The sequence below is a fragment of the Sapajus apella genome, unplaced genomic scaffold (assembly GCF_009761245.1).
Source record: "Sapajus apella isolate SASKATOON/1434 unplaced genomic scaffold, GSC_monkey_1.0 scaffold15, whole genome shotgun sequence".
Lineage (NCBI taxonomy): Eukaryota > Metazoa > Chordata > Mammalia > Primates > Cebidae > Sapajus > Sapajus apella.
This window is the reverse complement of record NW_022436955.1, coordinates 23,592,281-23,618,350: the sequence shown is the minus strand read 5'-3', so window position 1 is coordinate 23,618,350 and position 26,070 is coordinate 23,592,281. Positions and strand designations below refer to the sequence as shown.

The window sequence follows — 26,070 nt, the reverse complement described above, 5'->3', positions numbered from 1 at the left end:
TCTGTGAAATACATTTCGAGTAGCAAAATCATAGAAGATCAGATTCAGAAGCTCTGGGATAAGGTCTGAGATTTTTTTTTTAACTAATAAACTCCCAGGTGATGCTGATGCTGCTGGTCTGTGAACCACATTTGGAGTAGCAAAATCATAGAAGATCAGCTGCACCTTCTCCATTGTTGAATATTGTAGCAGGGCTGACCAGAAGCTCACCTACATCTCATTTGTCTGTCTTGCTGGACAGTAGACTCGTTGGAGATAGCACTTGTTTCTTGCCTACAACCATATTCCCAGTGTCAGGCACATAAAAAAAATCTCAGCAAATATTTGCCAGATGGATTCTTCCTACTTCCTCCATTCCCTTGGAGATTCGCCTAATCTTGATGTTCCTTCAGCTTGATGCTCCAAGTGCGTCTTGGACTTGTGTCTATCCCATGGGCTGCAGTATAGACCCCCTCATCTAATTCAAGACAGCCCAGATGTTCAGAGATGGACCATGTGTCTTGCAACCCTCTCCTAGAATTGTATAAACCTCATCCTAATGCTTGTGTACCTGTCTGATGTGAAGTCCTCCTTCCATTGACAACTGGACAATTCCCTATCTCATGCCCATGGTCCAGACGAGCTGGATATTGATCCTAGGGTTCCTTACATCCTCTTTGACTCAATGATTAACACTGCTGAACTGTTTTTATTATGGCTTTTCTGGCTTGGCTAATTTTTTTTTTTTAACACTTCTTAACCACTTTCAGCTTCCTGCTTAGATACTTCCTGCTTGGGAATCCCAGCAAAGCTGCATAATTGCAGCTGAGCTAGGCCCATGATGACATGAAGGACCAACACTGCATTATAAGATCATCACCAGTCTCTTAGCTGGAGTTCCCTCCCAGAAACTTCACATACTCTCCTTAGAATGCATTTTTTTTTGTAAAGCCAAAGACAATTAGCCATTATGCAGTTTAGTCTCAGCTTCCTCAACTGCAAAATAGGAATGGTTGTACCTTCCTTGTGGTGTTTCAATTAAGATTAAATTATAATAGACTAGAAATAGACTACCTGGCTCAGCATCTGACACATGGAAAAATGCTTCATAAAGGATTGTTGTGTTTATTATTACTTTTAAGGGTGAATCCTAAAGTTCAGGGAAGGACTCTTGTTAATCCAGGCCCATGTCTCTAACAACGCTCAGAAGGTTGGATCCATTAGGGAACAAAGTATAAATAGCTAAAACATAAGGCTTACTCCCCTCAGGGTGGCCCCAGTGATGAGAATAAGTGGACAATGAATCTTACCAAAAGGGCAGCTATCACATGTTTCCACTCCTAAGACTTCCCTGGACTTCTTTCTCTTCTAGAATGCCTTTCCATTCTCCATCCTGCAGGTATAGCTTGTACATGTGTATACCCATCCGGCATTTGTCTAAAACTGGTTTCACTCTGGTGTTTCTATTTTGTAAGTAGTCTGGTTCATCTTGAATTTTATTCCTATTTTCTGAGTTTTCCCAACATCATAGAATATGGTAATTTCATTTATTTAGTTAGTCAACAAGTATTTAGTGACCAACTCCTATATGCCAGATACTAGCCTAGAAGAGGACACATTTAAGGATGCAGATGAACAAGCCAGAGAGGAGTCATCTGTCCTTACAGAGCTTAAATGTAGTTTGCAAAAATGATACTAGATTTTTCGCTTTGTGAGAAATCAAAATAGTGACGAGAATGAGTTCCAGTCTAGTAGAGATCCCAGAGGGAATGCATATGCAGTAGATATTTATTAACCGACTGACTGACCCAGTGAGTACATAGCTGTGAGAGATACAAGGAAAAGATCCGGGAGGAGAGATAGGGTGGATTAATCTGGGGCCATTACATGATTCTTACTGGGAACCAGGTACTCATTAGATGGTGTAATGACCATGAATTGACCGTGTGCTAGGTACCATAACTGGAAAGGCAAAAACTGTAGTTAACCAGACAGTTTCTTGCCTTCATCAGGCTTAATATCCAGATAAACATTCTTTGTCAGCTTACTCTGTATCCAAATGAGCTCGGAGCCTCTTACCCATCTCATTTCAGATACTGCCAGGGTCCATACTGATCACAAGTTTCACTGAACGTATTTTAGAGTATGAGTACATTTTAGATGCCTTTCTGAAATGACTGAGTATACCAGTGAAGAACTGACTATTCAAACTTTTAAAATCCTAAATCATAAAACCCATTTTTCCAACTTAGCAGATAAATGAACAACCAGCATAATTTCAAGTTAACTTCAACTGACATAATGTTGCCTTTTCCATCATGGCCTGTCTTTAATTACATGAAGTCAGCCTTTCTCATCCTCAGCACTATTGACATTTGGGGATGGATAATTCTTTGTTGTGGGAGGCCAGTCTGTGCATTGTAGGATGTTCAGCAGCATCTTCACTTCTACCTACTAGATGTCAGTGGTATTTTCCCCACCCACTGTGACTACCAAAAGTGTCTCCAGATATTATCAGACATCCCCTGGGAAACAGCTCGTCCCATAGCAGAGAAACGTGTGTATCTGTGCTTTTCAATAATGAGAAAGTTTTTCTGAATTATACCTGATATGGTATTGAGTACTGGCTCTTCCACATGCACACTGTGTCATGTTGGACAGGTCTGTCTTGAGAGTTAGCTCCTTGTCTGAAAAAAGTGGGTGATGAAGTCTGGGAGCCGAAGATTTGTGAGCTGTAAAAGATGACATGTGTAAAGTACCTGAACAGTAGAGAGCTCGTCTTTCTCTTTAGACAGCAGAAGTGAACACTGCCCAAAATGCAGTGTACTTGGAAAATGTGTGTGCTGCAGGTTTAGTGTCTATATTGCGGAGAAAGAACTAACCTCGAGGTAGCTCAAGAAGTCCCTGATGGAACATCAGTGACATGGAGCAACACTTAAAAGCACAAGCTTTGGAGAACACAGACTGGATTTGACTCCTGGATCCACCATCTTCCTGCAAAGATGTTGGGCAAGTTGTGTAACCTCTCTGCCTCAGTTCCTTAGGCAACAAGTGATGATAATAACAGTACTCATTTCATAGAGTTATGGTGCTAAGAGGATTAAATGAGATCATGAATGTGAAGCCCTTAGCACCATGCCTGCCGTCCATAGTCAAATTTACTTAATCACTATGAGTTGTTGCTATTACTCTCTCTGCTGTTTCACTCATGGGTATGTTCCTTGGGGGGACTTCAAAGCAGATTGTGGCCTCTTTTCAGGCGTTTCTTCTCCTGTCAGAGTAGCTCAGTCAACAACTTCCCTAATGAGCTCAGGACTTCATCTGCAGGACCCTTTGTTTTCCTAGTAACTCTCTGTCAACATTGTTTCTTTCCTGCATCAACATTATACCAATTGCATATTTACCAGCCTGCATGGTACCCAAGACTATCAATTAGTACAATGGAGTAAATGATATTCACTGTTAAAACAGGGTAAATGCCTATTTCTTTTATACAATGGAAGAAGCTGTTCTAGGCTGTTAAGTAAATAACTATAAATAACACACTATAGAATGCCTTACATATGCTTTATCATACTGAACTGCAACACTCTGAAGCAGCTGTTATGGCTGGGTAAATTTATATGTGTCTTTATACCCCACCCAAAATACATATTTACACATACTTAAAGTCCTATACTAAATAGTCTCTATAGCAACCAGAAAAACACAAAAGCCTTATTAAGCATGCTTTGTAGTATTTTTAGGAGTTTAATCATTAAGAGCAAGCTCATAGGCCATGCAGACACCAGGGAACATGAAGAAAGAAAGTCTTTATAGGAACAAAAGAATGAGGCTGGCTTTGAACCTGGTGGGAGAGAATTTTATTTTTTTAAACTAATAATCACCAAGGACCTTCTCTTTAGAAGGCAGTGCTGTTTGGGGCACATCAGACACAATTTTGGCATTACAATCTGGTTTCTCAACTGAGAAGGGAGATTCTTCAATTAATACATTCCAGCCAAAGATCACTTTCAAATTTTCCTCTTTAGTCACAGTAAGAAAAGATTTCCTTGTCATTCAGAAATGAAGTAATACTTGATGTCTGTGTTGAAACTGAATCATACCACTCTTTGAAGGGAAATTCTAGAGGTTTCGTTGGGGTGGAGCCATATCTCATCCTTTGATTACTGTATTTTTCCGTATAGTCTGTGGTATGCTGCAGTAATAATTAACCTAGAAATGCCAGTGACTCAACACTGCCAAAATTGCTTTCTTGCTCATATAATATGTCAGTGCCAGTTGGCAAAGTTTCTGCTCCATGCAGTTCCTCAGGGACCCTAGAGAACCCCATCCTCTTGTGATATCACCACTTCAACACTTGCTTTCCAGGGTTCTGAAGCAGGGAAGAGAGAATTGAATGAGTGACTTGGTGGCCCGGAAGCAGCACAACTCATTTCCCTTCACATCCCACTGGCCAAAACTCATGTCATATGCTCCAATCCATCTTCAAAAAGGACAGGAAGGATAGGGGAGCCATGTAGACTATCCAGGGAACACTGAACATCTTTGGGACAAATATCACTTACACCTCAGAACTGTGCCAGATGCTTTAAATTACCCCATTTTATATTTGAAACAACTCTGTAACATGAAACCTCTCCATTCACTGATGGAGAAATAGGCTTGAGAGTTTTTATTTTTTTATTTTTTATTTTTATTTTTTATTAAGTTTTAAGTGACATGTTTAATGTCACCCAAAAAGAGTAGGGTGAATTTGACATTGAGGCTGTATAAGGTGAACATAAGTTACTCTGTAACTTAGCAGTTTCACTCATATGTACTTTTTCAGAAACTCATGCACATGTTCACCTAAAGGCATGTTCGTATTCATAGAATGCTCATAGAAGACCTCTTTGTAATAGCCCTAAAGTGGAAACACTTCAATATCTACCAACAATGGAATAGATACATTGATTGTGGTATATTAACCCAATGGAATACTATACAATACTGAGAATGAATTGTAGCTATATAAACACGGATGCATGTCACAAATATTGAGTAAGAGTCCAGCCACAAAATAGTTCATGTCATATGATTCTACACTTTAAGTTTCAAAGGGAGCAAAATTAATGTAGGGTGATGGGGGTCAGGATAATTGTTACCTTGAGGCTTAGTAGAGACTAAGGTTGCACGTGCAGAGCTCCTGTGTTTATTGTAATGTTCATTTGTATGGGTGTGGTTGGTGCAAAAGTAACTGTATTTTTGCCATTGAAAGTAATAGCAGTTACAAAAACCGCGATTACTTTTGCACCAACCTAATAGTTCTATGGGTGTGTTCAGTTTGTGAAGACTCATCGAGCTGCACACTTACAATTTGGGATATTCCTTTATATATGTTAGACTTCAGTAAAAAGTTTACTTGAAATAATGAACTTGCAAAAGCATGAATTATACACTCAGATCAAATTGATTGCAGGGCCATTTTTCACCACATGGCTTTCACCTCTTCCCCAGCCAGACTGAAGTGAAATTCCTCCTCAGCCTTAACCAATCCAGTTTTTTCCTGCTTCATTAACACAATCCATCTATTAAGATGTTTTTGTAGAAACACAGTTCAGGTAGAAATTTTCAGCAAATTTCAGAGAAACGTCAAAGTCAACTACCATTCACACTAATACTGATTTTGGTGAGATAGTTCTGTTTCCAGAAATCAGATGTAAACTGGAGGGCTGAAGAAGATTCAGGGAAATACATGGAGTCCCCTTTCTCCTGAGGTTAGAGGAATGAACATGGTCAAGATAGAGGAGAGAGAATAAACCTACGTTGAAACAAATCCCAAATCAAGACTCATAATACAGACTAGGGAGGGGAATGTTTCCATCCGTTTCATTTGGAACCATAATAAAACTCAAAAGTCATTGTTCCCCTTCCAGCAACAATGAATTACAGCTGAAAGATTAATCCCATTGGTTTTTATTTTTTCTGCCTTTTCCCTAACTACTGACACACCCACCACCAAAACCAGCAATTTAGTATGGAGCTTTGACTGCCAGCATACAATGCTGTCTTAAGGAAGGCATTAGTGATAATCCCTTAAGCTGTTGTATAAGCACCTCCTAGTTGGCAGCAGAAGGCTAAACACAAAATTGCAAGATGAGCTTGAATTTACTTTTGCAGCTTTCATCTGTCGTCATGTTGTGGCACTTTGGTGTTCTGGGCTTTAAGCACCCACACGGCAGGAGAAGGGCTTCTACTCCTAATGGAAAGAGCTTCTCTCCCACCTGCCCCTATCTGGAAGCCATGCTTGTGAGATCATGGTTTTTAAAGACCTTCATCTTTGTCTTTAAAGATCTGTTGGATTCTTAATCAATTGCACTCTTTTTAGATCATGCGTGCTTGTAAGACAGTGCAGTTCAATTCAACAAATAATTAATGAGTAGCCACTGTGTGCCAAGCACTAGGTATTTGGATAAACTCTGCCTGGCAGAAGAAACTATAGATACTATCAATTATTTTGCATCATAATGACTGTTAATATAAAAGTTTACTTGGAAGGCCATAAAAGTTTATGGTTCTATATGAGCTGGGTTTTGATGGATGGATAAGAGATTTCCTGAAAATGCAGATGGAACGTAAAAATATAGGTGCACAGAAAACTGGAAAAAGAACAGAATGTGATGAGCAATGGGGATAAGAAGTCAATAGCAGCCATATCCTGATAGTCCTTGTATATCATGCTGTTATCATCATCATTATTATTGTTAAACTTTCTTCTCTTGTTGGCAAAGAATGGCTATTCAATAACCTTTCAAAGAAGAGTAAAATGATCAGGTTTTATTTTAGAAAGAGCATCTTGGCTCCTAAAGAGTCTAATAATGATATGTGTATTTTAGAAAGGGGATGTCAGAAATATAAGGAGAGCTGGAAGGAGACTGTTGCAGGAGTGCAGGTATAAGACATCGGAGGCAGGGCCAGGTGCAGTGTGGCTCACGCCTGCAATCCCAGCACTTTGGGAGGCTGAGTTGGGTGGATCACTTGAGGCCAGGAGTTCCAGACCAGCCTGGCCAACATGGTGAAACCCTGTCTCTACTAAAAATAAAAAATTAGCTGGGCATGGTGGCATGTTCTTGTGGTCCCAGCTACTCGGGAGGCTGAGACATGAGAACTGCTTGAACCCAAGAGGTGGAGGTTGCATTGAGCTAATATCATGCTGCTGCACTTCAGCCTGGGTGACAGAGTGAGATTGTCTAAAAAAAATAAATAAATAAATAATAAAAAGGAAAGGATAAAAAAAAAAGAAACTGGAAGGTGTTTCAGAATTCCTTCCTGGGGCATCTTATGTGTTCAGAAAGCATTCACTGATAAATTCTATTGAGATGTGGCTCAGACTATGAGAAGATCTATATGAGCTGGGTGAGGAGAGAAATGTTTTATTTGTACTAGAACAAGATGAGGAAGAGGGAGTAAAGAAGAAGGGGGAAGGGAGTGGAGGATACCTATGTAAAACATGATTTTTTTTCTTTGAGCAGTAACCTCAGATCTTCAATCCAAGCCTACATGTATCCTGTGGTTCAGGGAGTATACGTCAGTATTTTTTTGTGGTGTGGCAGACCACAGCCAAAGCAGGCTGTACGGACAGCAGGGCATAGTGAGCCGTGGGAATGTGCAGAGAACTTTCTGAGGACTTTGGAGCCCAAGGTTGCTAGGGTTGGCTTCATATCATGGGGCTGAACAAGAGTGAGTTTACAGTGAAAAGGACAAAGGCTTATCTTCTCAGCAGAGTGATAATCACCCCAGGGGTGGCAAAATTTGGTTCTTAAGGGGTGATAACAAGTTTAGCTTTTAAGTATGTAAAGCACAGCTCTACACACAGTGCATAACCAGATATACAGTGTTCATCTGTGATGTTAAAATTTCACTGGAAGAGATTAGAAAAAATGTGTTAAAAGGCATTTTAGGAAGATGATAATGTTAAGGTTGAGAATCACTGGAAAAAGGGAATGTCAGTGGAGATAAATAAAAAGTGGATTGGAGAGACTTTTTAAAAAGGAGAGAGAAAGAGGAAGACGATTCAGATGTCAGGGATATTTCAAAGGTTCTGGTTTAGAGTTTTGGGGACATTCATTGAGATTTAGACTGAAGAGCAGATTTGAGGTGAGTGGGTTGTAGATTATTCTGGATTGTAGATTATTCAAATTAATTTGTGATCAACATAAGGTGGTTACCTTCATTAAAAATAATAAATCAAATTATTAATAATGATAAATAATGGTATCTAATCTAATCTATATTTAAACTGGAAATCTCCCACATGCTTGATTGTGCTATGTCATGTACCTAGAGAGCGAACTGTGTCTTACTTTATTCTGTGAATATCTTTTGTGTCATGGACACAATCTGCCACTTATATTATTTCATTAGCCTCAAAACTGCAGAACAAGATGACGTAATGATGCCCTTGGTTTCTCAAGCCCACTCTCAAGTGTGGAATTTATATGATCCTTAAGGCAGAGGTTACATGCTTTCTGGGCACCTCTCATTCTCTCTGCAGCCCTCGGATGTGTGAGCCCAGAAACAGCATAACTTACCTCTGTGGGTTTCTTGTACATTTAACCGACATCTCAACTGCTTCAGCTACCTATACAGTTTCTGCAGTGAAATCCAAGACCACATTGCCTTCCAGGGACTACAATCTTCATCATTTGTCAGTCGCACTGTTGATCTGGTGGGAGTTTATTATGGTTTGGGCTGTGGTACAAAAGGTAGGGAAGGGAGCACTCAAAGGGACCTGAGAACCATTCTTTAACACGAAGAGAGAGGAAAGGTCACGGTTGTGTAGAAGACGAATAGATGCATAGAAGGAGAAGGGAATTCATCCTCTACTGCTTTGGGGAAATTGGCCAGGACCTGATGTTTTAGTCAGGAGTTTGTTTGAGGAGCACCAGTGCAGTCAGTGGAAATCCAGATTACTGATCCCAGAAGAGAGGGACTTGGCTGCCCAACCTTAAGGGAATTAAAGATGTGTCGAAGCCAGGAAGAAACCTCAATGGGAGGACTCCCCAAGTGTATAAACACACTTAGAAGGTCCTGCAAACAGATAGGATTTTGGCAGGGTAGGAAGAAAGCTGTTTCACAGCATCATTAGCCAGTAAATATGAAATTGTGGCTTTTTGTTAATTAAATGCATGACTCTAGCTCACTGGTACTGAGATGCCAGAGTTCCTGATGCATATTTTAGATAGTCCTGAGAATGCTGAGAAACGGTGGCAAGATGAGACAGTCAGTTGAAACAGCAATACCTTGTGGAACTTATGGAAATTTGAACTTGTACAGATATAATGGGGAACCACCTGACTTTCCTGGTGGTTTTTAGTTGTCCGCAGCGTCTGACAGAGGCAGGGAAGAAGGGGAGGGGAATAAAATACCAAAGGCTGATGAAAACATCTCCAGAACAAAAGACTTTCCTCCAGACACTAAATCCTTTTTTCAGCGTTTCCTTCCCATACCGACCCCATGCTCTGCTCTGCTGGGCCTTTCTCATCACTTCTAAAGAGAAGCAGAATTCATTTTCTACCACAGAGACTTACAGAGGTTAACTGGAGTCACACACACCAAATGGCCAGCACGGGGTCGGTGCACAGTCAGTCAGCCAGTCAAAGATCCCGGTTTCCTTTATTTTCTCTCATTTATGTACATTAACTGTAATCTTCATCCTCTTCTTCCTCCTCCTTCTCTTCAACCTTTTCACCTTTTCAGGGACAATCAAGGTGTTTCAAACTATTGAGCGTTGTTGTGAAGGGGGCCTTTTCTCTGTGTACCTTGTTCACTCATTTATTTATTCAGCATGTTTTTACTGCACACCTATTTTGCTCTAGGCACTCTGCATGGCTCTGGGCATGCCCTGGTGAACAGAGAGGTTGTGCTTTCTGCCCTTGCAAAGCTCCTGATCCGGAGGGAGAAGTAGACAAGTAAACTTAAAAAAATGCCAATGAACGCTGCAAGTGAGATGAAATAGTCTGCTACATGAAGGAATAAGGAAATAGCCACCAAGCTTTGAAGAATATCACGTCCTGGAGATATTGGCCTGTAGGATAAAGCATGAACAGTTCCGTGAAGGCATGTTGAATACTCGTCATGTGCCAGGCACTGTGCTAGGCTTTGGAAATATGAATGTATTATGGCCTGAATGCTCATGTAGAGGATAGCTTTTCCGTTTTATTTTGTTTTCTTTTTTGAGACAAGGTTTCACTCTGTCACCTAAGCTGTAATGGAGTGGTGCAATCCCAGCTCACTGCAGCCTCCACCTCCTGGGCTCAAGCAATCCTCCCAACTCAACCTCCTGAGTAGCTGGGACCACAGGCATGCACCACTATGCCTGGCTAATTTTTTTTGTATTTTTTGTAGAGACAAGATTTCACCATGTTACCGAGGCTGGTCTTGTACTCCTGAGCACGGGTGAGCTGCCTGCCTCAGCCTACCAAAGTGCCGGGATTACCATGCCCAGCAGAGAGTAGTTTTGACAAGCAGTAAATATAATGGGTTATTTTAGTAGATTGATTAATTTCAGTAGGGTTTTTTTTTGAACCAGCTTGGTAGAGATGACATCTGAGTTAATTCTGGACAAATAGGTAGCAGTTAGGGAAAAAAGGATGGAGAGAGAAAATAAAGGGTGTTCTAACAGAAAAGCATAAGCAAGGCATAGAGGCTTGAAAAAGTGAATCTATTCTTTGAGAAGATTCACAAAAGAAAAAAAGAAAGAGTGAATCTATGATGGATGCTTTGTATTTAGTCTCACTGGCACACATAGCTTGAAGCTGGGGCAGCAGAATCTGGGAAACCCTCAATGCGTCAATTACAGCAAGCCATGGTCATTTTGGTTAATCACTGATTGGTGGTGGCGACTGGATCATACTGTGCTTGATAAGGATCACCCTAATACCAGTGTGGAGAGAGCATGGAATTTGAAATCCAAATAAGCTTGACCACTATACTAGTGGTACCTACAAGCCTTGTGCTTTCCTCCTTCCCTCCCTCTGTCTTCTGGGCTGTTAGAAGCATGAAATCTAAACCCAGAGAAGGACCGCTTGGAAGCGAACAACCTGTTATCTTGCATTTCCCCTCTAGACACACAGCCTTGGTGTGGATTTATACAGCTGCATTTAGAGCTGATGATAGAATCATTGCTTTTTTTTTTTAAGTCCTCCCATGACACAAACCAAGAAAAAAATCATAATAAAATTTTACAAGTTAGCTGCCACCAAGAATAAACAAGAGAGCACTATAAGAAATGAATCAGAGGCTCTAACTGAATCTTCTCTCAGGACAATAACTCTAATGCAAAGCCAGGGTCTGAGGAGGTCGCCACAGAAAACTCTCTTGGGGCATTTCTGAGGAGAATGGAAATAGTCTCTACCTGTCATCTTCACTTCATGTCCTAATATGTCTGTCGATGTGCAGAGAAAACATCATCTGCGGCCTCTGCTCTGAATCAAGGTTTGGATAACCAGGGCCATTAAGGTGTCCCCAAGGATCACAGAATTAACCCTCTGTGAACACAGGGAAGCTGCTGCTACTAAACCACCCGAGGAAAGCTGCCTGATTCTAATCGTGGCTGAGCCAAAGTGTCACTTGCCATTAGGTTCAATTGGCAATATATTTTTTTTCTTTTTAAATTACAAGATTACCTTTAAATTGTGTACAGGAGCTCATGACTGCTGTCCATCGCAGGTAATCGGGAGTGATTTCATTTTACCCAGGGACAGTCTGCCTCTTCTGGAGTCTTTGTTCATTAAGCCTCTGTCTCTCTCAGGTTCCATTTAAGTATCTATGAGAAATACATTCTGTAGCAGATGTTGCATGTTTGCTTTTAGAGTCACCTCCTTTGTTGGTGGATGATTCTTTGGAGCTGGATTCTCCTGGAGCCTCTCACATGTAGAAGACGAATGTGCATTCAGCGCATCCTCCGTGCGGTCTCTTGGATACAGATGACAGAATTGGGCTGACCCCATGACCTCTCCAAAAACTCACTTGAATAAAAAATCTAAATTTCCAATCATCTTTTGTTGCTTTCAATTGAAGCAACTTTAGTATAACTCTTATAGACCAAGTCACAACCTTACTTATCCATTATTTATTCATTCATGCATTTATTAATTCATTTTACATACTTATTATGTCTCTTGTATGCCAGATATTAAGCCTGGCATTAGTTACAATGGTGTATTGGGAGCTTATAATGTAGTGGTGAAGAGACAAAATTAAACAGGTGATTCTATCACACTGTGATAAGGCTATGGTGTGGAGAGAGCAGGAGGTCCAGTCCAGGGACCTTGGCTATGGTCTTGAGGCCACAGGCAAGTCTTCTCAGAGACTTTTACATCTGAGCAGAGACCTGACGGTTGAGGGGAGTTTCACCAGTTGAAGAGCTTGTGCAAGCATCTAGAGGTGAGAGGGCAGTTTAGGGAGACGGAGAATGGAAAGTGGGTATGCATGTATGAAGAAAGCAGAGTGGTGATCAGTTTATCCAGCAAGCATGGACATAGAGAAAGATGGCCCATATCTCAAAAGTTTTGTGAGCCCTATAAATGAATGAAGACTTTATCCTGAGGGCTGAAGAGAAGAGAGGAGAGATAGGATCAGATACACATTTTGGAAAGGTCTCTGTGGACATTTTACTCATACTGGGTGACTGGTCTTCTGGGGATCTGATGCATTTGCAAACCTGACGGGACCTCAGATAAAATAAACCTTTTCCCAGGAACAACCTCTAACCAGCTGCATCTTTTAATTTTAAATGTTTCCTCCAAGAACACTGTCCATGCTCTATTTATTCCAATTCTGCAAGTACTGAAATGGGGTCACAGTAAGAACACATCTAAAGAGGGTCATAGCCAAGAGTTGAAGGCATGACAACAGCATTATTACCCATGGCCCTAGACCCTAGCCAGAGGTCATTGGTAAGCAGAGGAAGCTGTAGACTTTGTTGCCGCAGAAAGTAATCTAAACGGCTGCAGTTTTGTCAAGTCCTTTTGCTTTACTGAGAGAAAAAGTTTAAACACATGAGCTATGGGTTGTAACATTTCTGACATCAGCCAGAGTCATGTTAGAGAGATGACTGGACTGGGACTCTCTTAAGATGTGGGTTTGAAGTCCATTTCTGTCACTTAATAACTTAGACAACTTACAAGACTTTGTAGTCTCATCGTTTTCCCCATCTAAATATCAGCATAACTCCTATTTCAAAGATGTTGTGGAAATTAAATGGCATATGCGTGGCATATTGTACATGTTTATTGAATGAATAGAAATGAGATATTGGAGAAACCTTGGACTCTATTTCTACACTTCAGTCTTCTCATCTGTACATTGAACATGTTGGGTTAGTCTTTCAAATTCTCTCCAGCTCAAATATTCTGGTTTCCTGATGGTCTATTTGGGACATCAAATATATGAAAATTTGGTTTGGTACCTGATAAAGTTTTAAGGACAAGATATAAAAAAATATTTCTGATAAAAAAAATCCTAGTCACTCTCTGGCACCACTAAAATTGCTCTTATTCCCAAAGCCAGGTAATTAGAAGCATGCTTATTTGCTGCTGTTGTTGACTTTATTTGACTGCCTAGTGAGGACTTGGTCTCATAGGATGAGACTGACAGCAAATTTCCTGTAAGACCACTTTGCCCTGTAGAAAAAAAATAATTGATTTATCCTTTTATGTCATCTCATGAAGTACTATTGATGTTCATGCTAAAAACTCTGTGTTTCTTCCTGAGTGAGGACTCAAAAGACGATTCTGAGCACAGCAAATCTGATATTGACTGATGGAGTGAGTGTTTCAGATGTTTGCTGACATCTGAAAGGTGATTTGGTTTAGAATTTAAGCACCTCTGAGAGTTATGCCCTCTGTATAGTGCCTTTGATGTGTACACATTTCTTCCTTGCCGTGTTTAAAGAATTCCTTCTCTCTTAGTAGGTAGACATTGCCATTACTCAGAATTTAATGCTTCTGCTGATTGACCTTTATTTACTGTGAAGATATAGCTAAACATAGACGTGTTCTAAAGATAGGAGAATACAAAGTTTGGGGATTAGATATTTCATCTGTTTAGGAATGACTAAAATATACCCCAATCACAATTTAAATATCTCTTTGCCGTAGCTATTATCTTCTGTATTGCTGGGGCTGGGTGTCTGTTGTTCGATACATTATCTGTACTTTTCTTTTTTGGTACTTCAGAGAAGGCAGATTGTAATGTTGCTCACATAGGACCATCTGGAGGCCTATCCTGAAACATAACCCTCAAACTTCAGGAAGCAGAGCTGCAAAATAGCTACTCGGGAGAGCAAAAATCTCAGCATCAACCTCATTTTCTCTGGGAGTCGAAGACGAGCCCTTTGAAAGTTGCTTCCCTAGTATGCAGTCCTATGGCATACACTTTATTATCATCACTACTTTGTGTCCATCTCTTAGCACAGGCTTTGCTTTCCCAGGGGACAGGAACCCTAGCTTGTTCCCCTCTGTTTTCCATTGTCTAATACACAGTAGGTGCACAAAATGATTATCTGCTTAAGGATAACTATCGATTCATTTTGCATTTTAATCATCCGTCTCACTAGAATGCAAGTTCCATGAAATAGAGACTTTATGTTTTTAGAATACTTTGTTAGAAGAGTGCTGGTTATCAGTTGGTGCACAGTAGTTAGTGAATGAATGAATAAACGAATACACATTAACAAAAACAGCCAATTTAAAAAGGCAGAAGGTGATTGGACTGATTACTTAATACTTAGGCACTTAGACGCCACTACCCAGAGTAAATAAATTACGCTAAAACTGGCTGTATAATCAGGCAATGCAGCAGTGTGACCTGGCTGGCGCCTGTATTCTCAGCTACTCAGGAGGCTGAGGAGAGAGAATACCTTGAGCCCAGGAGTTCAAGACCAGCCTGAGCAACACAGCCATACCCTGATTGTAAGAAAACAAAACAAACAAACAAAAAAAACACGCTAGATATTTTTGTGCCTGCCTGAGCCCCAGCTACTCAGAAGGCTGAGGCAGGAGGATTTCTTGAGCCCAGGAGTTTAAGTCCAGCCTCGGCAAGACAGTGAGACCCATGTCTCAATAAATAAATAAATTAGTCCATCCACCTCTTTATTCTGAATCATCAATATTAGTCTATTTACCTCTTTTTTTTTTTCTTTAATTTGAGACAGTGTCTCGCTCTGTCATACAGGCTGGAGTGCAATGGCTCCATTAGGCTGACTGCAACCTCTGCCTCTAGGGGTCAAGCGATTCTCCAGCCTCAGCTGCCTGATTAGCTGGGATTACAGGCACCCGTCATCATGCCTGGCTAATTTTTGTATTTTTAATAGAGATAGGGTTTCACCATGTTGGCCAGGCTGGTCTTGAACTCCCAACTTCAGGTGATCTGCCCACCTCAGCCTCCCAAAGTGCTGAGATTACAGACGTAAGCCACCATGTCCAGCCTAGTCTATCTACCTCTTTATTCTGATTCATCAATCCACTTTGTATAGGGATATTTTAAGAATTCTGGCAGTAAAATAATTTCTGTATCTGTTTTTCTTTTCAAAAAAAGTAGCTGTATTGAAGTATAATTGACATAAAATAAACTGCATGGATTTGAAATGTACCATTTGATATGTTTTGATATGTGTATACCATGGGGAAACCATCACACAATCAAGATAATGAACATGTCCATTACTCTAAATGTTGCCTGTGTCCTTTGCAGCCACTCCTTCCCATAGACCACCACTGATCTGCTTTCTGTCACTATTTATTAGTTTGCATTTCCTAGAATTTTTATATAAGTGGGATTATACAGTATGTACTCACATTTGTTTGGCTGCTTTCACTCACCCTCATTATTTTGAGATTAATCCATGTTGTAGTGTGTATCAAGAGTTTATTCTTGCTTTGTTGAGAAATACCTCATCGTATGAATATAGCTATTTGTTTAACCATTTACCTGTTGATGGATATTTGGGTAGTTTCCAGTTTGGGGCTATTACAAATAAGACTTCTACAGACATTCACGTAAAAGACTTTGTATGGACAAATGTTTTCATTTCTCTTGGGCAAATATCTAGGAAAGGAATTGTTGGACCATATGGTAATTCGACGTTTAACTCTTTAAGAGACAACTAAGCTGCTTTCCAAATTAGTTGTACCATTGTACATTTCCACCAGCAGGGTGTGGGACTGCTAGCTTTTTCACATCTTTTCCAGCACTTGATGTGATCAGTCATCTTAGTTTCTGTCAAGCAAACAGATATGTAGAGGTATCTTCTTGTAGTTTTAATCATCATTTCCTTAATGATTAATGATGTTGGGTGCCTTCTGTGTGCTTATTTCCCACCCACGTATCTTTTTATTTATTGGGTTTTGTTATTATTGACTTTCAAGAGTTCTTTATATATTTTGGATACAAGTTTTTTTTTTTTTTTTTCCTGTCATATGATTTGTTTATATTTTCTCTCAGATTATGGCTTGTCTTTTCATTCTCCTAAAAGTGTCTTTAGATGAGAAGACATTTAAAATTTTTATGAAGTCCTTTTTATCAGTTTGTTTATTTCTGGATACTCTTGGAGGAATGTGTAAGAAACCTTTGCATAACCCAATGTCAAAAAGGTTTTCTCCTAGAAGATTTTTAGTTTTAGCTTTTAATTCAGGGCTATATGTCTCTCCCCTTCTCTGAGTCTGAGACTTCACTGGAAGTCACAGCCAATGTCATAAGACAGATAAAATAAATGAAATATAAAAAATTTAATAAATCCAGGGCTATATTGTTCAAGGTATAAAGTCAACATTTTCAGATATGGATATCCCATTGTTCTAGCACCATTTATTATAAACCCTGTCCTTCGCCAAGTTAATTGCCTTTGCACTTAAAAATCAGTTGTAAAAAATCAGTTGCTTGTATCTTGATTATTGGAGTTTTATTGTAAGTCTTAAAATCTGGGAGTGTTAGCTTTCCAGCCTTATTCTTTTAAAAAGTTCTAATGGCTAATTTAGCTCCTTTGTATTAGAATAAGATTGTTCAATCTCTATTAAAGAAACCACACTGGAATTTTGATTTGAGAGAATTGACATCTTAACCATATTGAGGCTTCTGACCCATGAACACAATATAGTGTATCTTTCCATTTATTTAGGTCTTTAATTTGTCCAGTGATGTTTTACACATGTCAGGGTACATGTCTTTTAATATTTGTCAGATTTATTCCTACACATTTTATATTTTTTAATTATATTTTTAAAATTTCAATTTTCAGGGTTATTTTTTTCCCAGTTCTATTAAGGTCTAATTGACAAATAAAATCACATATATTTATAGTAATGTTTGGATATATGTATGCATTGTGAACTGATTAAATCAGCTAATTCACATGTCTATCATCTCACTTCCTTATTTTTGGTGGTGAGACAATTGAAAATTGACTTTCTGAGCAGTTTTACGTACACGGTATGTTATTATTAACTATAGTAGCCATGTTGTACAATAGGTCTTTAGCACTTGTTCCTGCTGTTGAACTGATAATGTGTACACTTTAACCAACATCTCCTCATCCTCCCACCTTTAGCCCCCAATCCCAGGCAACCATCATTCTACTATACTCTGCTTCTATGAATTGACTTCTTGAGATTCCATATGTAGGTGAGATCATGCAGCGTTTGTCTTTTGTGCCTGGCTTATTTCACTATGCATTATATCCTCCAGGTTCATCCATGTTGTTGCAAATTACAGGAGTTTCTTTTTCTTTTTTTTTTTTTAGGTTGGATTATATTCCATTGTACATATATACCATATTTTCTTCATTCATCAGTTGACAGACATTTATGTTAATTCTCTATCACGACTATTGTGAATAATGCTGCTGTAAACATGGGAATATAGACATCTCTTTGAGAAACTTTTTAAATTTCTTTCTGATATATACCCAGAGTGGAATGTGGGATTGCTAGATCATGGGGTAATTCTATTTTAATTAGGATTAGTAACATGTAATGTATGAAGAATCTCCATACTGTTTTTCATAATGGCTGCACTAATGAACATTTTCACCAATAGCTTACAGGGTTTTCATTTTCTCCACATCCTCACCAACACTTATTTTTTTGTCTTTTTGATAATAGCTATTGTTTTTGATAATAGTTATTCTATTCTTTTTGAAAACAGCTACTTTTTGTCTTTTTGATAATAGCGATTTCCCTGATGATAAGCCATAATGAGCATATTTTAATACACCTGTTGAACATTTGCATCTCATTTTTTGTCTATTTAAATGTCTATTCAGGTCCTTTGCATCTTTTAAAAATTGAGTTGAGTACTTACTATTGAGTTTTTTGACTTCCTTATGAATTTTGAATATTAGCCCCTTATCAGATATATGGTTTACAAGTATTTTCTCCCATTCTGTTGGTTTTCTGTTCACTTAGCTGATTGTTGCCTTTGCTTTGCAGAAGCTGTGTAGTTGATATCATCCTATTTGTCTATTTTTACTTACATTGCCTGTGCTTTTGGGGTAAAAAAAAAAAATTGCCCAGTGGCTCACGCCTGTAATCCCAACACTTTGGGAGGCCGAGGCGGATGGATCACAAGTTCAAGAGATTGAGACCATCCTGGCCAACATGGTGAAACCCTGTCTCTACTAAACATACAAAAAAATTAGCTGGGCATGGTGGCGTGCACCTGTAGTCCCAGCTACTCGGGAGGCTGAGGCAGGAGAATTGCTTGAACCCAGGAGGCGGAGGTTGCAGTGAGCCGAGGTCACACCACTGCACTCCAGCCTGGCGCCTGGTGACGGAGTGAGACTCTGTCTCAACAACAACAACAACAACAACAACAAATTGCCCAAACCAATATCAAGAAGCCTTTCACCTATGTTTTCTTCTAAAAGTTTTACATTTTAAGTCTTATGTGTTTTTAATTCATTTTGAATTGGATTTTGTATATGGCGTGAAATAAGTGTCAAATTTCATTCTTCTGCATATTGATATATTTTCCCAACGCTATTTATTAAAGAGACTGTCCTTTTTCCATAGTATGTTCTTGGAAACTTTGTCAAAGATCAATTAACTATAAATATGTGGATTTATTTTTGGGCTTTTTATTTTGTTCCATTGGTCTCCATGTCTGTTTTTATACCAGTATCATACTGTTTAGTATAGGTTTTCAGTATATTTTGAAATCAGGGATTGCATTGAAGCTGTGGATTGCTTTAGGGCACTTCAGCAATATTAATTCTTCAAATCCATGAACATAGGATATTCTTCCACTTATTTGTGTCTTGTTCAGTTTCTTTCATCAGTGTTTTTTAGTTTTTAGCATATAGATCTTTCACCTCCTTGATTAAATTTATCTCTAAATATTCTATTTTTGATTCTATCATAAATGGTATTTTCTTGATTTGTTTTTCAGGTAATTCATTGTTAGTATATAGAAATGATCATTTTTGTAGACTAAATTTATATTCTGCAACTTTACCAAATTTGTTTATTAGTTCCAACATTTTTTGGTGGGATCTTTATAACCATGTCATCTGCAAATAATAGCAATTTTACTTCTTCCTTTCCAATTTGGATGTGCTTTTATTTCTTTTTCTTGCCTAATTGCTCTGGCTAAGACTTCCAACAATATGTTGAATAGACTTTGGGAGAGTAGGCATCTTTGTTCCTGATCTTAGAAGAAAAACTCTCAGCTTTTTCTCCAATGAGTTTGATGTCAGCCGTGGGCTTATTGCATATGGCCTTTATTGTGTTGAAGGTATGTTCCTTCTATAATTAATCTGTTGATAATTTTTTGTATATCAATCAGTCATTTAACATTATGGCAAGAAACACATACAGTGTCCCATGGTAAACTGCAGCGTTTCACAATGATAGAAGATAATAAATGTGTAATTCAGTTGTGGCGGAGAGAACAAATCACATTTTTATCACATCTTAGTGCAGAGGACAAACTTGATCTGCAGTAATACTTCAACACCACATGCTAAGTTAAAAGTGTTAAAAAAAACATTTTACACCTATTTTTTTCTTTAAATACATGTATGCCATGTAAAGCTGCTTCACAAAAGGTTAAAATAATTAAAAAGGGAAAAATGAGGCCATTATTTTTTCATAGATCTCATTGGCAGGTTAACATGGCTCTATATATTTACTGTATATATTTACTTTAAATATGTATTGTTTAAAATTGTGTAATAATTCCCATCTACCCATACATCCACTAGCAATAATATCTAAGATGATTAGTAATCAACACAGAAAGTTGAGATGAGAGAAAAGACGAAGGTTTGTTTTTGTTCTTTTGTTTTCCTTTTTTGCTTCTCTTTAAAAATAGGATTCTAAGGACTGTGAATTACTATCGTTAAAATAACGACGATGGAGATTCCATGTACCGAAAAGCATTTTCAAGAAGAAAAAAAATAGCACAGGAACTGAATCAACAAAGGAAAAATGAGAAGCACAAAGAAAACCTAGGACATTTCCCTTTTGGTTTTAAACTGGAAAATCCTAGCTCCTTGAAGTAATATAATGATACTCTGACTCAAGAGAGAAGCTAAATAAGCACAAGTCACAAAGACCAAGTTCAAAACCCTTATGAGAATGGAACATTTGTAAGCCTCCCTAACTCTAGAAAACTAGCTAGTGATGATGCACAAGTGACTCTGTCATTCTTCAAGACGGAGGTAAGTGTGTTTACAAAACCCCCTCTGTCATCAACTTGGCATCCTCCTGGCAACTGTCCCTGTCAGTAAGACATTACAGTCACAGGAGGAACTTTCTTTTTTCCTATATTTAAACAATTCTAATGCCTCCAACATATTTAGGATACCTAAGTCCAAACGAGAGCTGAAGCAGAGTTATAAACCTTTAAAATCTTGACAACATTTTTGTGGGCCCTGAAAATAATCAAAAGTGCTAGTTTAGCTGCCTTTAAAAGACCTTTTTTTCCCTTTTACCTTCATTATGCAAATTTCCCTTTCATTCTCTTCTCACACACTACTAGCCCAGCCTCCCCAAAAAAGGAAAAAGGAAAAAAAGTAAGAAAAAAATCGAACAAAAGAAAAATAAAAAAGGCAGCAAACAAAAGGAACAAAGACACAGGATAAAGAAAAGAGTTCACAGATTTAAGAAAAAAAATTCACCAAAAAAATGTGAATGTATCCTAAAGTGATTAAACTCAGAAATGATGTGCATTTTTCCAGTTTACACGGTTTGACCAAAACCAGCATGGCTTTATGTGGTAGCAAACCAACCGATTCTTGCTTCTATTTTCATAAGTGATTTTGCCCACATATCAACCCACTTTAATTGTTAAACAGCAAAACTTTCAATGAAAAATCATTCATTTTAACCAGGATCACACCAGAAAACTGAAGGTATATTTTTTTACGTTTTTCTTAAAAAAATCAAAAACAAAAACGAATAAGCCAAAACAGATTAACAGCAAAGAGTTCTAAAAAATTTACATTTCTCTTACAAACTGTCATTCAGAGAACAATGGTTCTTAAGTCTGTTAAATCTTGGCATTAGCAGAGAAACTTGATGAAGAGTCATACTTGGAATATTGTGAAAAAATTGTTTTTGTCTAATCTCTCCCTATTGTTTTGCCAACAGTAATTTAAATTTGCATGGAACATCCCCATAGTTGCAGTGTAAACAATGTATAGGAAGGAATATATGATAAGATGATGCATCACATATGCATTACATGTAGGACCTTCACAACTTCATGCACTCAGAAACATGCATGAAGAGAGGAGGAGAGGACAGCCCAGGGTCGCCATCCAGGTGCCTTGAGAACAGAGAACGCAGAAGTGGCACTGTTGATATTTAGTTGGTGGGTACTGTTGGTGACCCCGAGCGATGAAAGTGAACATTCTGCCACTTTGCATCCCGGCGGTGCCACACCCAAGTCTCTTCTGACTACATTGTCTTTGGCAATCCACTGCCATCCATGTACTGTGTGTGCAGTGCTGTGCGGGCAGCATCATCCCTTACCAGATGTACATGAGGGTTTAGAATAATAGTGTGGATTGGTTTATTGCTTTGGGGTAAAGCATTTTCAAAGTAGAACTGGTGAAAATCCATCCCTTCCACTAACTTACCCAAAGCTTCAGGTTCAAAAGCGGGTAAGGCATGGGTCACAGTCTTTTCTGTAGGCTTCAAAGTCTCCGTTGTTGATAGCTTCGATCAGTTGTTCAGTGACTTTGGTAATCTCTTGCTTTCGTGCTTTCACATCTTCATCCTCAATTGTTGTCTTTGAACTCTCAGTTGACTCCTTTACTCCATTTGGTTTCTTCAACAAACTCTTGGCTGCTGAGAAATTCCTTGTAGCCACCATAGTTGCCAAGATGGGACCCTTTAGTTTTCTTCTGGCGTTAAATTTCTTAAAGCAGCCTATAGACTCCTGTGTGTGCATCATGGAAGCAACAGTAGAATGCTGACAGATCCATGGGTGTTTGAGTGCCTCTGAGGCTGTGATACGTTTGGCAGGGTTGATAGTAAGCATTTTATTGATGAGGTCTTTCGCTTTAGGAATCACCATATTCCATTCCAGTGATGGAAAAGCATAAGCTCCAGCCTTGATCTGCTGATGGGGTCTGTGTTGATAAAAAAATTTGTGCTTGCTCCTGCTTTCACATTTTGTAGAGCCTGTTTCCACTTTCCTTCCTGCCATGAGTAAAAGCTCCCTGAGGTCTCAGAAGCAAATGCTGCCATACTTCTTGTGCCAAAGTTATTGGAGGTGCACTGTTTGAAGACATAGTGGCAAGAAAATACTACAGTGAAGCTGTAGTATTTTCATCCCGGAAGGGTGGACACTCCACCAGTAGAATATAGAGAATGACACCACATGCCCACATATCCACTGGTTTTACAGAAGGGTCTTTATGTAAAACTTCTGGAGAAAGATAGCCAGATGTGCCAGCAAAACCAAACCACGGCTGCTGGTCACCTTGAACTTCTGTGGCTAAGCCAAAGTCTGCCAATTTCATAGCTGCTCCCTTGGATTTGCTAGCTAAGAGCAAATTCTCAGGCTTCAGGTCCTGATGGACCATGCCAATCTGATGGCAGTGTAGCACAGCCTCCAGGATCTGCTGAATACAATGATTTCAGGTCCCTGTGAACTATGCCATTTACGTGACAATGATTTACACTTTCTAGAATCTGCTGTATACAGTGAGTGCATCAGCTTCACTGTAGTATTTTCTTTCCGCTATGTCTTCAAACAGTTCACCTCCAGTAACTTTGGCACAAGAAGTATGTCAGCATTTGCTTCTGGGGAGACCTCAGGGAGCTTTTATTCATGGCAGGAAGGAAAGTGGAAACAGGCAGTACACATGGTGAAGCAGGAGCAAGAGAGAATTTTTTTTATCATGAAATAATGTTAAACTTTGTCCAGCGATTTTCCTGCGTCTATTGAGATGATCGTATGGTTTTATACTTCAGTCTGTTAATGTAACATACTGTATCACATTTCTTGATTTGTATATGTTGGACAATTCTTACATCCTAGGAACACATTCCACTTGATCACGTTGTATGATCCCTTAAGGTGCTGTTGAATTTTGTTTACTAGTATTTTGTGGAGAATTTTTGCTACCTTTGTAAAATAAGTGTGGAAGTGTTCGTGCTATCTAATTTTTGCAAGGGTTGGAGAAGGCTTGGCATTAATCTTATATAAATGTTTGGTAAAATTCACTGGTTACATCATCAGGCCTTGAGATTTCCTGTGTTGGGAGTTTTCAATTACTGATTTAATCTCTTTGCTCATTATTGGTATGATTAGCTTTTTAATTTCTTACTATTTTAGTAGGTTGTATGTTTCTAAGAATTCAGTTGTTTATTGATGGTATATCAAAATACATTTGACTTTTGTACATTAATTTGTGTCCTGCAACTTTATTAATCTCATTTTTAGTTGTAGCCCTTTTTTTTGGGAATTTCACCAGACTTTCTCTGTAGAAGATCATGTCATTGTCATATTATCATGTCATTGTCATCAATATCATATTAATAAAGATATTTTTAACTGTTTATTTTCAGCTGGATGACATTTGTGTCTTTTGCTTTCCTTATTGCATTGGCAGGAGTATCTAATACAACATTGAATTTTAAGTGGTCAGAGTAGATATCTTTTCTTATCAAATGGAGAAAAATGTAGCCTTTTGCCATTGAATGTGATATTATAGACTTCTCATGCATACTCTTGAGCAGGTCAAAGAAGCTGGGGCATTTTGTTTCCCCTTTTTTGGATCACTGTCCTTCATTGACTAATATCCAGTGTCTTGCCAACCATTGTTTTATATGTCTGTTCTTTGGTTGTTTTAGGAAGGAGGATAAATCAGGTATTACTTACTATACCTTGCCTGGAAATGGAAGTTCCTAGGTCTACTCTAAATATATTTTATAATAAAAAGAGAAGACTTTAAACTCTTATATCACTTACATGATTGATTAGTTTATTTTACTATGTAGAGAAAATTTTGTTCCTCATAAAAAACAACATGAAGGCACATATATGGTCGATATCATAATCTTGGACTGAATGATTGATTGGCTCATTCAACAGCTATTTATTATATGTCTACTATGTAACAGTGCCAGGTAGACTTCCAGACCCTGGAGATTTGTCTCTAGACAAAGAAGGCAGGTTTCTGCTGGAGTGGAGCTTTCATTCTGGTGCAGGAAAGAGTAGATTATTACACAAGTAAACACATAGGTAAGATAATTGCAGATAGTGAAGACCATTTTGAATCTAGCTTTGTTTGAGAGAGAATGACTGGCAGAAGGAAATACTTTAGAACAGTCATCTGAGGAGTCCTCTATGAAGAGCTGACATTTGAGCTGAGACGTAAGTGATGAGAAAGAACCAGTTGCCCCAAGTTTTGGGAGAAAAGCATTCTACACATCAAAATAGATAATGACCAAAAGGACTTAAGCTGGATAAAGGATTTAAAGACAGAAATACTTCCCTCACAAACAAAGGATAAGAGCCTAATGAGAAGGGACTTCAAATTAATATCAGAACCATGCTATAGGTTATTTATAACATTATTCTCAGGGGAATCATGAAGAAAACATTTTCATAGGGCTTTACAGGTTGTTCAGGCAGGCATTACTCTGCCACCAGAGCCACACTGGTTGTAAAGGAGCTTGAAAATAGCCCTAGATTTAGGTGTGTGCAGCAGTATGCTAGGGCTGGCTTGGGCAGGCTCTCCAGAGCCAACTGTGGGCAACTTTTCCTAACTCACATTCAATGATGTCACCTTCATAGCTTGAAATCAGCCATGGTGGGAGAATTTACACCACAAAAATGGCAAATTTTACAAATCATGGGCTTTTCTCCCCAGAAATCTCATTGTTAAACATTTATTAGCATACCACTTTATATAACAGTGTTTATGAGCACAACACTACATAATCAGTACTCTGTATAATATTAATATATATTCATATATTCATATAGATCGTAGTCCATAGCCTCTAAAAGTAAGTAAGAACATAATTTTATTTAACGAAGAAGAAAGTTATACTAATTATACTTTTGGGATTCCATGGATGGAGGTAACAACTTACTTTCAACTATGCTAAAAATGTGAAAACCTGAACTTTAGAATTGAATAAATACAGCATTGCTTAAGATCATTATGTAGAAAATGCTGTATAGTTTATTTTATTGTATGCATTGGTCATTCAAATAAAATGCCTAGCTCTAATTACAAGTCCAAAATTTTAAAAAAATCAACATCAGTACAGTTTTGAGAGTTTAACAAAAATGTTTGAACTTAATAAGTCCAATTCATAATAAAAGTCAAGACTTTGGGAGCTTATGTGGACAAATTGAAAACAGCCTCCCTTTTACCTACTATCACATGGCACTTGCTGCTTGTTATTGGTGTATTATTTAGTTACCTGTTTTTCCCAAATAGACACTAGCACGCTTGAGGGTAGAATTCCTCTGTGTCTTATATTATTTATATTTTGTGTTGAGATAGTTACCCAGCTCATTATAAGTGATCACGAAATGTCAAGTGAAAAAAAAATCAAGGTATTTATCTGTTTATCATGTATG

General features: G+C 38.4%; 1 pseudogene across 1 annotated transcript in view; it reads right to left on the bottom strand.

The window, feature by feature from the left end:
• Nucleotides 1–20,936: 20,936 nt before the first annotated feature.
• The window catches only part of LOC116555846, a 78,421-nt pseudogene continuing 73,287 nt past the window's right edge, over nt 20,937–26,070 (bottom strand). Inside the window, exons 2-4 of the transcript XR_004270697.1 lie at nt 23,174–23,241; nt 22,795–23,122; nt 20,937–22,607 (exon numbers count right to left, since the gene is read on the bottom strand). The product of XR_004270697.1 is annotated as a calcium/calmodulin-dependent protein kinase type II subunit delta-like (transcript). The remainder of the gene's footprint in view (nt 22,608–22,794; nt 23,123–23,173; nt 23,242–26,070) is intronic.